At 41.4% G+C, this 13,434-nt stretch overlaps 1 pseudogene; it reads right to left on the minus strand.

Annotated features, from left to right (window-relative positions):
- LOC109728678 overlaps positions 1,942 to 13,434 on the minus strand; it is a 25,607-nt pseudogene continuing 14,114 nt past the window's right edge.

Consider the following 13,434-nt stretch of genomic DNA (forward strand, 5'->3'; position numbering starts at 1 on the left):
AACCGATGTGCTCCCGAGCGTAATCGTCTCGCGCCTGACTGCCGCCGTCGCCATAGGCTGGTCATGGTGCCGCTTCTTGAGCCAGATGCCGCTCTGGCTAAACCTAGGAGGGAGCGGTGCCAGCTTGAGCGGCGCAGATGCGTGCAGCTTTGGAGGCCCCCACGCGCCGCTCGCCACTGCGAGCTGTCTCCAGGCGCCTTTACTCGAAGATCCACTGCGGTGACCTCCGACTCGTCGCCTGTCGCGCGGTATAGCTGTAGCTAAGTTTGCGCTGCGCACTCATATACTCGTCTCGGAGATCTGATGTACCCTTTTTCTAAATTGCCTGCATAAAGCTTGAAATGGCAAGATGTTAACTCGAGAGCGGACAGTGTACCTCGGAGTATTTTCATCTGATTGCTTTTATCTCAATTCCAGTCCACAGCTCTCGAGCATTACCTGATTCGCTTAGCACATTGGTCAAATTAGATTTGCAAGTCGTCTAGCCGCACCTCGACATCCAAGGACCCCTCACGGCCTCAGGCGATCCCTCCTCATGCTGTGCGACTAGAATAGGTCTATACACATACGTCGAATTATAATGTCGGGATTGTTGATCCTGGCGTCGCGAACAACGTCTAACCTCAGACAAGGTCTCTCTGGGCAGTGAAGGATTCATGGTGTTGGCAGGTGTACCTTGGAACCAGCGAACTGGTGGCGGCGCGACTGTTTGGGGCTTCATTGTTCCACCAGAACTCGACGCCGGCCGCCTCGCTTACAAGAGACTCCCGACGGCTTCACTCATACCGCTCCTACGAACGACACAAGTCCCAGTTTATCCAGATATTGCGACATGTGATGGTTCGAAGTAGAGATGTACCAGATAATTCACCAAATCCCCGAGTAAGGTTGCTTGGATTCTTTAGAAGTCGAATCCAGACCATGTTTGTCACGTGTTAGTCAGGCGATCGGTTGGTATTATACAGTGATGTGAATGTTTTTCCAGCTGACCTACTATTATTCACTGAATGGAACAACTGGGCGAAGCCCTAGGTGCCAAGGGCAATTCACGTTTAAGGGAAGCTTGGCACGCGCTGCGGTAAATGAGCGCGACGAACTTGGGAAGCTTTGGGTCAGCGTATGATGTCAACCGGCGCCTTGCGGGCAGGCCTTCGCGTTTGCTCCGAAAGCCAAGCTTAGAACTTGGGGTTAAGTTATGGGCGTAAATAAGTTATGTTGGATGAGGTATTATTGGATGTCTGAGGCTGATCTAACTGTTAGTCTTCTTCCCAATTCGGTGTAGCTCGGTAAGTTTGAAGCATCGATGTTGTAGAGGCAAATTGTGTCATCGTGCGATAAACTTACATTTTTATTTATCTGCAGGTAGAGAGTAGAGCTGCCGTTCGCCTAATTTTTTGTTTTTTTTTTGCTCAACTGCGGTTGGTGAGATCGGACAATTCCATGGTCTGTATAGTCCTCGTTGTGGGCAGTTTCTTGGTGTTGTTCTTGGGGCTGAGGCGATTAGGATCGCGCACGCATAATTAATCTGTAACATTTCGATGAAGTTCTGCTAAGTCTCTCTAGATTGATGTAAAAGTTGGTTGGATATGATGACATCAAGAGAGATTTATTAAAGTTGTCACCGCGTTTTGTCTCTAGCCTTTTTAATGTTATTGTCAACATTTTAATGTTGACTGTTGTCTGGACATTGAGCTGGGAGAGATGTAATTTATGAATGGGCGCAAGGTATGTCAGTTATCAGTCCTTAAATTCACCCCAGCTCACGCATACCATCGATGCTTCAGAGAGGTGAGTACGGTGATCGATATGGTCATGTGATGATCTCCAGATTGCACAAATCTCGCCTAATTCATCTAAACATTTAGGATCTCAAAGCAGTGTCCGGTAGCCCTGTTCGTTATGAATCGACAGCAACGATATTCAAGGTACCGATCTGCAAGACTAAGACTCGATAACGCTTGTCGCTTGCGAGCAGCATGACATACTTTCGTGCGGAGTCTGGCTCCGAAATGTTAGCCCAGTTTCGTCCCACGAATCTCTACTCGCCTCGCCAATCCTGAGAAAAAGTTGGGATAGGGGGGAGTGTGAACTTAGTCGTCAGACTACTTTATGACTAGCACGGTGGTCGCGTACGGGCACAGACCCGATGTACGGCGAGGACGTTATATCCTCCAAGTTACTGTGTCCGCGGAACTTAGAGGTCCTCAGTTTGTGAGAACGATGTCATAAGGATCGCCGATTTACATAATAATGAATGGATTTTTATTGTAAACATAGGGTGCTTTTGTGCCAATTGGTACACATTTGACGGGGGATCATTAACTGAAGTAGGCATGGTAGAATGCAATATGCAAGGTACGGGTCAGTTAGAAAATACAGTACAATATATGAACTGAATGACATATATATGAAAGAAAGTCTACAATAAGCTACTGCACATGAACAACTGAGTGTATACATGTGCTTAGTTTGACCTCTTGAACTGATTATGCCACATGATCCGGTAGCTTTGTGCGAAAATCGACGAGTCGAATATTCGCGGTGCAGATTTTTGTTCGGCGGAATTGAGACGATAGAGAAACCTACGCAAGTTGTTGGTATTCTCGGATCTCGTGTATTTCATCTATTCAAGCGTGGTATTATGCGATTAGTTTGTGTCGGATCGAGGATTGAGTTCCAGAGCAACCTTCATTAGGTCTTAACCACCCTAATATTCGTGTTGGTTCTCGGTCTAAGTGAGGTCGATGTACTCAGCGAGATGAAGAACGAAACGCACAGAGTGTGTGCGATATTCGCTGTAAAGGCTGTTAGCGCCAAAAGAGAAGCACCGCACTCGGAGCCCTTCATCGGGGGGTCGGAGTGTAAACGCTGCAGCGAGCTTTTATTTTCGGGATTATAATTATCGCAGATAATTACACCCCATCGTCGCGGCTAGGAATCTTGAGGACCGCCTCGGTGTTATATGTTGATAGTACGTTGTGCCGCCTGCAAACATCAAATTGAGGACTGTTTTGGTTGTGGATCAATGAAGATATGATGGCGCACGAGAGACTACGCCAGCTACGAGTCGGCCCAATGAGTCGGTGACAAATTCACCGCCCTCGGGCAAAAGCTCTTTGGAGGCGACACCTCTAGTGTAGGTCCCGTCATGGCGAATTCCTCGGTATGTGAAGCATCGTGGATTTTCAGAGGGACATTCGAAGCTGACGCGTATTTATCAGTCGGTAATCGGTATTGGTGAAATACATATTTCATGATGAATTGTTTTGGTGGGGACGTGTGGTACTGTGAACTTATTCAGTTGTTTGCGGTTAGAATTACACAAACCCCTCGGTGGTACCTCGTATAGGTCCATGTCGGACATTCTTAAGTGCAGTCATGGAGACAGCACGTCGAAATCACCGTGTATGCAGGTGGCTAACATAAGGTACTCAACGATCGAACGCCAGTCGAACCGTAGTGTCAAGAGTAATAGGTCATAACTAGGAATCTCGAGTGCTACCGACGTCCGGCCACTTAGCCGAGTCGAATGGCTCCTCTCATGGGTACACTCGCATTAACTCTCTATTAGTCGTTGTACTAGTCGCACAATAGTCTATAGAAGCTGATGTGCAGTATGAAACGCGATCGTCTAAATATATCATGATTATACAATGACTCAGTTACAGCGATTAGCAGGAATGCATACGATTACGTAATCCCATAGAGTAAAGTCGAACGACGGAGATGAGAGACCAAATCAGAAAGGCAGTATCTATCTATATAGGTAGTCATAGCGAGATTACTTACCAATAGTGCAATTAACAGAAGTCTGTTGTACCAACTAGTGCATTCAGTATCTGTTGAGTTAGTTTCGGTCGGTCGTCAAATCTGATATTGGCCTATAGAATATTAATCGGTGTCTGTTTGGACTTAGTTTCTCGTGGGTTGTGCATACCTCACGGTATCTGCTTGAACCTGGTATATTAGTTGTCTGTGCATATTACCATACATCGCTTCGATGACTATGAGGTTCGGGTGTGTGTATAAAGAAATTGTACCGCTGAGCGGGTTGGATTGTCGGTAGGTGGCTGACGTAATTCGGATTTATGATATACTCTGGGGACATATTTTCGTCGGTTGTCAGTGCGTATAATGTTATGTTGAATTAGTAGTTAGTGCTTGTATAATTCGTAGGGATTTGAGTGGTTCCCTCTTTAGTTGACCTGATAGTTCGTTCTTGTGTTCATATAGTTTGATGACCTTTGGTCGGTTTGCCCCGAGGGGCGGTTGATTGTCGGGGTGGCGAGTTTGGCTATTGATCATATCTGCATTGATCGCCGCAGCTCGAGTGCATTTCACGATTACACCGGCGGTCTGTCCACGCTAGGGGGTGTCCTTTCCGGAAAAGTGGTCGTACATGATCCGTGAGCCCAGCGTGTTCTTCTTTGTTGGCTAGGGTTACATGCAGTGCGAGCAGGTTGTGGCTTTGCCTGAGGTCCTGTAGACCGACCGGCTGTTTAGATTGGGTATGGTTGGATACTGTGTCGGTTGTTGTATAGAGCTATATAGTTGGTTGATGCATACATATTGTAGTCATTTGGTTACATTGTCTTGCTTACTATGTCTTGTTACATGTATTACATCAGTTGTTCATTGAAGTATGCGTAGTTTGTACTTTCTTTCATATATATGTCTCTTCATTATTATTATTGCTACTGTATTTTACTGACCACGTACTGTGTTTAGCTCTTCTTGATCGGTGAGTACTCTGCCTTATCGGTTGCGTACCCACTGGTGAGGGAAGACAGTTTACATGTTTCACCTCCCACATTTTTCAAGGTATTGCAGGGCGATGAGTTTTGGGACGAGACGTGAGGTACGTCGTACGCGGCGATTAGGCTTCCGACAGGTTATGAATTTAGTTTTTATCGTTTACTATTCTGTTTGTTATAGCTTAGTTAGTTTATATGGTTCAGTTAGAAATGATATATTGATGTTGATGTTGTGAGCTGGTTGAATTTGTGGAATTGTGGATTTGGTTTATGGATCTTCAGTTTTGGGATGTTTGTATACTTTGTGGTTCTCGAATTTGTATTTATGGATTTACGCATCGTGGTTTTCTACCCCTCGAGGTAGTCAGTTTTCAAAATAGAGTTTTCGTGTGGAAAACAGTTTTCAAAAGATTTTTGAATGGTTTTATGAATGATTGAATTAGAGTTAAAAACAAAAGCTTCCGGGTGGGGAGCACTTTTAAATAGAATGTTTGTTGTATTGTGCATTGCATCATCCAACGCCTAAGGAGTGCTTAGAGGCATGCATCATTCTAAGGATTGTTAGCTGTATGGAAATACATATCATGAATTGGTTGCTGATTGGTAAATGTAGGTTGTGGTTGTGATCCTGTTGTATCCGTTGGTACGCCGTGCAAATACAAAGGAGACTCTGCCCGAGTGAATAGAGGAACTTTGAATTTGTGGCGGGTCTGTACGTCACGTGGGCCAGGTTGAAAAAAAAAAAAAATTGGTACATCTTCCGCGACTCTGAGTTTTAAAAATGGTAATGGCTTTTAAATCGGCCCCGGGGCATGACAGTAGAGCAGAGAGAGAGAGTTCTTTCTTCTTCTCCTCTCTCTCTCTAGCTGGGTTCATGAGCACGGTGGAACTCGGGCGAAGCTCGGATTCGTCGCCGACGTCGCGTCGCGAAGCCGTTCGAGGGTACGGTTGGGATCGTAACGCTGCGAGGACGCTAGGCAAAGGTGCGTTTTCGCCGTTCTTGACGCCGTGTCGATGTCCGATTAGCCTTTGAGGTGAGTGTTCCGTTGCATTGCGTCAAGTATTGTCATTTCGAGCTAGATGCTGTTTGCTGAAATTCATCATCGACTGTTAGTATTCCAGCTCGTACTCGACGTAGGAGCATCGGATTGCGACAAGACTTGGTTCGTTGGATTCGGGACTTCAAGAGGAATCCACGAAGCCCTTACTCGGGGGATTTGGTGAAGGTTAGCTTGGTTGAATCTCTATTGTACCTCACTGCTGCAATTTCTGGACTGAATTGGTGACTTGTGTCGTGTAGAGCGTGGAGTTAGCTCGATTCTGGACTCGGCGGATTCCGGGTGATCCAGCAGGTCGCTCTACACCAGTGGGAGTCCTTCACTGCCAAGGATTAGCCTTTTGAGGTGGGTTACATCGGTTTTGACTCCTAAGTTCTAATCGTCGACATGTATAAATTTCGATTTTGGTATAGTCTATTCTAGCTCGAATTCATGGATTATATTATAGATTGCAAATCTGAATTTGGAGCATGTGGTAATTGAGTAGTTTATACATGTTGGACTTGGAATTTGAATTAGGAGAAAACCTGCGATTTGAACCTGTCACTTGTTTAAACTACCTGATTTAGCTCTAGGAGCCGTTATAAAAGTGTACTATCGCAGTATCCTCGAGACGAGTATTCCAGGTAGTTTAGAATACATTTACGCTCGTGCTGATACGCCGAGTGAATTTTTATAGGGTCGTTTGGGCAGTTTTGGACTGTTGGGTGCCGTCAGAGTTGACGGTGGATCCGGATCGCCTTTTTGGCGACAGATTGTGCCGAGGGCACGTGAACTATTGGTTATTAGACTAGTTTGAGTCGGTTACTTGACTTTGGCTTTTCAGAGCCTGTTTGAGCTCGACAGAGATACGCTGCATACTCGGTTGGGTAGCGCCCACGAATGCTACTCCGGAGACGGCTTTGTGCTTTCGCGTTGGTGTTGCTCATGCCGATTGGACTTGCTCTCCACGGACCAGTTAGTGTGGAGGTAGCTGGATAGTCGCAACTGGGCAGGGACGGGTGTATTCACAGTCTCAGGGACGGGTAGGTTTATAGTCCCGATTTGATTGGGTCAGATTTGACATTTCCTACAGTTGGTTAGTGTAGAGCATGATAGTGTAGTGATTGATAGCGGTAGAGTTTACTTCCTACTTTTCCTACTATCCTGGCTCCCCTCTGAAGACTTAGTGGGTGGACCGATGTTGTTTGGGCAGCATCCACTGAGGACTACTTGTTTTTACAGTAGTTCTCACGCCCAGTTGTTACCCCTGTTTTGCAGAGCCATAGGTTTCGGCTGCTGCGCCTTCCGCGGATCAGGATCGAGGCAAGGGCGTCGCGAGTTAGAGCCCTACTTGACGTGCTGAGCTAGAGGTGCCCCTACTGCAGGTAGATATTTTGTTTCGAGTTTATGTATATAGTAGACTTAACTCGCCAGTGCGAGTAGCTCTGTATTTTGGATTGGACTATGTATATGAAACTCAGTTTGTTTAGCTTCTGTTTTCTCTAGCAGCTCTCTACTACTGTTTGTAGTAGTGTTGATTTACAGGTACAACTGTCGCTTCGTGTACAGGAGAAATTTCTTTGTATACGGCGGATTTGTCGGCGTGCCCGGAGAACGAGACATCCGGGGCGTGACAGACAGTGTTTGTAAGACAGATGTGGGCCTAGATGGTCCTGAATATTTATATACACCTGATTTCTTAAACAGTATTAAATATTCAGGAGTTCCTAATCACATGATCAAATTGAAGCAAGCTGCTCCTGTGATGTTATTGAGAAATATAGACAAGTCTTTAGGTTTATGCAATAGAACCAGATTAGTGATCACTCAATTGGGAAAACACATACTAGAAGCAAAAGTGATTTCTCGGAGCAATATTGGGGAGAAAGTGTTTATACCCCGTATGGTGATTACTCCATCAGACTCCAAGTTACCTTTTAAAATGCAACGAAGGCAATTTTCATTGGCTGTTTGTTTTGCTATGACAATAAATAAGAGTCAAGGTCAATCGTTATCACATGTTGGCTTATATCTACCTAGACCGATATTCAGTCATGATCAGTTATATGTTGCAATATCTAGAGTTCGAAGTAAGGACGGATTGAATATTCTAATTTGTGATAAAGATGGTTTGTTATCCAAAACCACAAGTAATGTGGTTTTTAAAGAAGTGTTTCAGAACTTAAAATAGGTGAGTGGTTTATTTTTCCTCATGTTATTTCGAAATTTAGAATTTTTCAACAATTCAACTCTATCATTTTATTTTTTAAATAAGTTTAGATATTTTTCTGAAAAAATACACTAATATTATGATATTTATCATTTTGCTTATCTAACAATTTATCTATATTGTATTGGAGCAGGTACTTTTCATCTTCATGCAATAAAGTTTTTTTCTTTATATTTTCTTGAAGACCAACATTTATATATCTTTGAATCTTGAAAATTTGTTTGTCTCTCATGTACGTGTGCTTACTCTAATTTGTGTCAAATATGAAAGTTTAGTTGATCTCATTATATGATTAAATACTAATATCATTTGTAATTTTGAATATCAATATTAGTTATCATTTTGTTTTGCACATCAATATGTAATTGTAAATTATTTTGCAGATTAATTCATAGATAATAGAGCAGGGTTGAAATTTACTTTTTATTTGAGTATTTATTTTGGTCTATAATTTTTTTTCTCTAGCTTTTGTACTTTAATATGTACTATAATTAAGATCAATACTATATTTCTTTATTATTTAAAAAAATATAATATTAATTAGAATAAATTTTTTATCATCACATAATAACTTATGTTATTTTATATTATTATATTATCCGTGCATAGCACGGGTTAAATACTAGTTACTTATAATGCTCAAGTCACGGAGCACCTATCTATGCCTAGTATCTTAATATACTAATTACAGTATAGAGTAATTCGCTGTCACACTTTTAAAAAAGTAGAAGGTTTATTTCGTAAAAGAAAAAAATTCTGGTTCTGACTTTTTGGATTATATGTATAGTATTTTCTGACCGGATCTCTTAAAAGGAGGTTTTTGATATGACAACTTGGGGCTTTTTTTTGCAAATAGCTCCCTGAGAAATTTTTATTTTAAAATTAGTCCTCTTAAATTTGAAATTGTAAAAATGGTCCTGTCCCTGCGACGCAGGCACCACGTCAGCGCCACGCGGGCAAGGCTGGGACCACGTATGTGAGTTGAACACGGTGAACCATTTATTGTGTTCAAACACGGTGAATAGTTCATCGTGTCCAATGTATAATATATTGGACACGGTGAATGATTCACCGTGTTTAAACACGGTAAACTATTCACCGTGTCCAATACAAATATCTGGGACTTAGCTATTTTTTGGCTAAGTTTTAGATATTTGTATTGGACACAGTGAATTGTTCACCGTGTTTAGACACGGTAAATCATTCACCGTGTTCAACTTAAACACTTGGCCCCAGCCCGTGCCCGCGTGGCACTGACGTGGCGCCTGCGTGGCAGGGGTAGGGTCATTTTTGCAATTTCAAATTTGATAGGGCTAATTTTAAAATAAAATTTTGTCAGGGGTCTATTTGCAAAAAAAGCCCGACAACTTGGTATCTATCAACATATAAAAGACCATCTTTTCTTTTATTTATTGATTGTAAATAAACTTAGCTACAGAAGCGATATAACTTGAGACCTCGAAAGGTCGACGAAACAAATAAGCAACAAAAATAGGGCAAAAAAAAAAAGGTTAAGTACAAAAGACCATTAGGTAAAAACTTACAGAACTTGTCTGAATTATGTAGACCATTTTAAATCGGCTATTCAATCTTTTAAAATTTTTTATTTTACTATCCCATATTTTAATTTGTTTGATTTAAGTTAGTCAATGATACTTTGACTTCAAAATTTAAGTGAACTACTAACTTTAATAAATTTATAATTATGAGAATTACATAAAGTATGCTAATTAAATATGTAAAAATAAATGCTGCATTCAAATTTAAAATCAAAGTACCATTGATGACTTGATAATAATATAGACGAGTAAAATTAAAATTTTAAAATTTTTTTATTTTACTATCCCATATTTTAATTTGTTTGATTTAAGTCAGTCAACGATACTTTGACTTCAAAATTTGAATGCAGCATTTATTTTTACATATTTAATTAGCATACTTTATGTAATTCTCATAATTATAAATTTATTAAAGTTAGTAGTTCACTTAAATTTTGAAGTCAAAGTATCATTGACTAACTTAAATCAAACAAATTAAAATATGGGATAGTAAAATAAAAAATTTTAAAAGATTGAATAGCCGATTTAAAATGGTCTACATAATTCAGACAAGTTCTGTAAGTTTTTACCTAATGATCTTTTGTACTTAACCTTTTTTTTTTTGCCCTATTTTTGTTGCTTATTTGTTTCGTCGACCTTTCGAGGTCTCAAGTTATATCGCTTCTGTAGCTAAGTTTATTTACAATCAATAAATAAAAGAAAAGATGGTCTTTTATATGTTGATAGATACCAAGTTGTCGGGCTTTTTTTGCAAATAGACCCCTGACAAAATTTTATTTTAAAATTAGCCCTATCAAATTTGAAATTGCAAAAATGACCCTACCCCTGCCACGCAGGCGCCACGTCAGATCCAGAAAATCCACATTTTCAAATGTAAATAAATATGAACCACATAAACAACTAAACATATATCAACAGAAATACCAAGGAAATAACTAAATCGAAATAACCTGGGTCGGAAGATCTAACGACCGCTACGTACGTGCCTCACGTCTCGTCTCAATACCCATCGCCCGCGATACCTGAAAAATGGTAGGGGAGGTGGAGAACATGTAAACATGTCTCCCTCCCAGTGGGTACCGCAAGCCAAGAAGGCGAGGAGCTACTCACCGGTCAGAAAGGAGCTAACAACAGTACGGGTCAGTATGAAAATACACTAGCAATAATAATGAATGTAACAGAGACAATTATTATGAAAGAAATACAACTACCGCTACTGTAATGAACAACTGCAGCTATACAAGGCATATCAAAGAAGCGTATAGTAGCAAGACAACTGTAAAGAAAGAACTAGAAGATATATCAACAACCCGCTACTATTAGCTATAGTCGTCAAACCGCCAACGAAAGTCCTCCAACACGTACGCCAATCTTAAACCGCGTGTCGCGTCTAAGGCAGCCTCAGGCAACAAGCCACTATTTGCTCCACACCTGGCATGTAACCTAGGACACGCAAGAGGAGAAGCAGCCCTGGGCTGCACGGTCGGAAGTAACACACTCTTCCCGGAAAAAAAAAGAAACCTCCTGCGGGGGATCAACACCGCTGGCTGTACGGAACATGCACTCGCGAGCTTGGCGATCAAATGCGGATATAGTCAATAGCCGACCGTCGGACCAGCCGACGAATCAGTTGCCCCTTCTGGGCACTACCGACCTCGTGTAGGTCTCAAGTAATAACGTTGAACCGACCGGGATAGGTCAAATGTACGGAAGAGTAACGAAGACTCCCAAACGAGTGATCACAGATCGATGCAAAGCCAAGGAGAAGACCAACCAGGTCACAAGTTATAGTCACATCGAAGCCATCTATTCTCTACCCCTATACAGCGATACACACCATAGAACAACAGGGCAGAGTAAATAAAGATAGTATGTAAACTGCTCGATGTATCAACTAAATGTACGAACGCAAGAAGCGACCGATAGGTCACAGAGTGTCATCTCGATATTGTCCAGAATCCGTCAGCACCACGCGACAATCCTACCCCTCATGGTACACCCGACCTCAAAGGTCATCAACGACAGAAGTCAAGAAATAGACCAACCCACTACATAATGCAACAACCGGACCAACCCACTTACATAATGACAACAACCCGACCAACCCATACACTAATGCCAACAACCGACCACCAGGTGAACAGAATATAAGATAAAATGCACATCGTCTAGGTCACCGAAACGAATACAGAACCGACCAATCAGGTCACGGTATCACATATGGATAAGAACTCTACTTCCCTACACATGTTATACTAGAGCATAGAAAACATATGAGTAGATATAATAGAAAAAACGGTAATTTGCTTTTTTATAAGCTCAATATATAATATACGGCAAATTCTCTCGCAACAGAAGAACAGGGATAGAAGAAATATCATTCGAGCGTGCATCCACGCGACTGGATCGACGAGTACCCTGTACGGATGTCGCGGTCTGTCTCCTGACTGCAAAAAGAAAGTCGACAGGACCTATAGAGGGGTCCACCGTTAGTATCTATCAAAATATATCACAGTTCCCCACCCCCACACATACGGTTCCTACTTGTAATGTATATTTTTCGTTAATACCGATATACGTCAACTCGCCGGAAGTCCCGAAACCCACACTTTTTTTGTTTTTTGTGGACTGCCGTCGGACCCCACTAAGTGTCCGAAACTCACCGACTCGTGCACGAGTATGCTGCCCAAAAACACTCCATGGATGGGTCAGCAACACAGGTAACACCCACTACACAATTAATCGCCGGATATTGTACGAACTCTGGGTCTCTCCGAAATGTCTATTCGACACGGAACCTCCTGCCTCACTTATCCTGACCTACACGAAAATGAGTCTTTTTTGTTGGACCAGTCCAACAAGGCTCAGCGCAACACAGATTTGTCAACACACCGTCGAAAAGAATCTGAATCGAAATCGCGTTCTTTCGACGGAATTTCGTCGAAACGCACCGAAAATCGACGCTATCATTTCGCACGGAAAGGTAACATGGATCGATGACAATCAGTCCAGAGGTAAACACACTCTTACGCTGCCCACGGTAGCCACAAGAGTTACAATTGCAGAGTGGGCTTATGCAATTGTATTTGGCTTAGTTTTGGTATTACAGGTCTTATCCTGGCGCTACTTAGATAAAATAAGATTTGGTAAAAGCATATAGAAATATGTTTACGTTCTCCAGTAAACCTGCAGAAAAGTATATTAGTATTAATTAATCGCGATATGCGAACGTAATATTACATTACGGGAAAATAAATATGATATTATTTCATCATACTTTTTTATACTCGTTAATGCAATGCTCTCCGCAATCTCAAACAAGCCTTAATCTTCGTACTATTCATACTTTGGTTGGTGCACACAAATCCTTACTCTACCAATTTACAAGAAACCAAACCAAGTAGATAAAATAACCCCTTTTTAAATCTCCACCAACCGCACCCCACCACACTAGAGTACCAAAAAAAAAAGAAAAAATTAAAAAATTTATTTAAAAAAAATCAATCTTATCCCTACAGTTTATGTTTTCTCACCACATAGTTTCAAATTTATTATTCTTAATTTTTTATATATTTAATTTAAATGTAATAATTTATATTAAATATAATAGCAAAGTGGCATTTTTATAGACGTAGGAAAATGATAAAGTACTATTTATGAGAAAAAAATACTATATGTATGAATATTTTTTATAGCCTAGTTTCTGAATAGTCTCCACGAACGTTTATGGCGATGCGAATAATGAAGAGAAAATTGAGGGGAGCAAAATAATTATCATATTGAAACAAGAAAAGCCTGAGTGTAAAATGAGCACCTATTCTCAAACCTGTTATTAGTTTGAAATATAGGGA

This window comes from Ananas comosus, linkage group 24 (genome assembly GCF_001540865.1).
Source record: "Ananas comosus cultivar F153 linkage group 24, ASM154086v1, whole genome shotgun sequence".
Taxonomy (NCBI): domain Eukaryota; kingdom Viridiplantae; phylum Streptophyta; class Magnoliopsida; order Poales; family Bromeliaceae; genus Ananas; species Ananas comosus.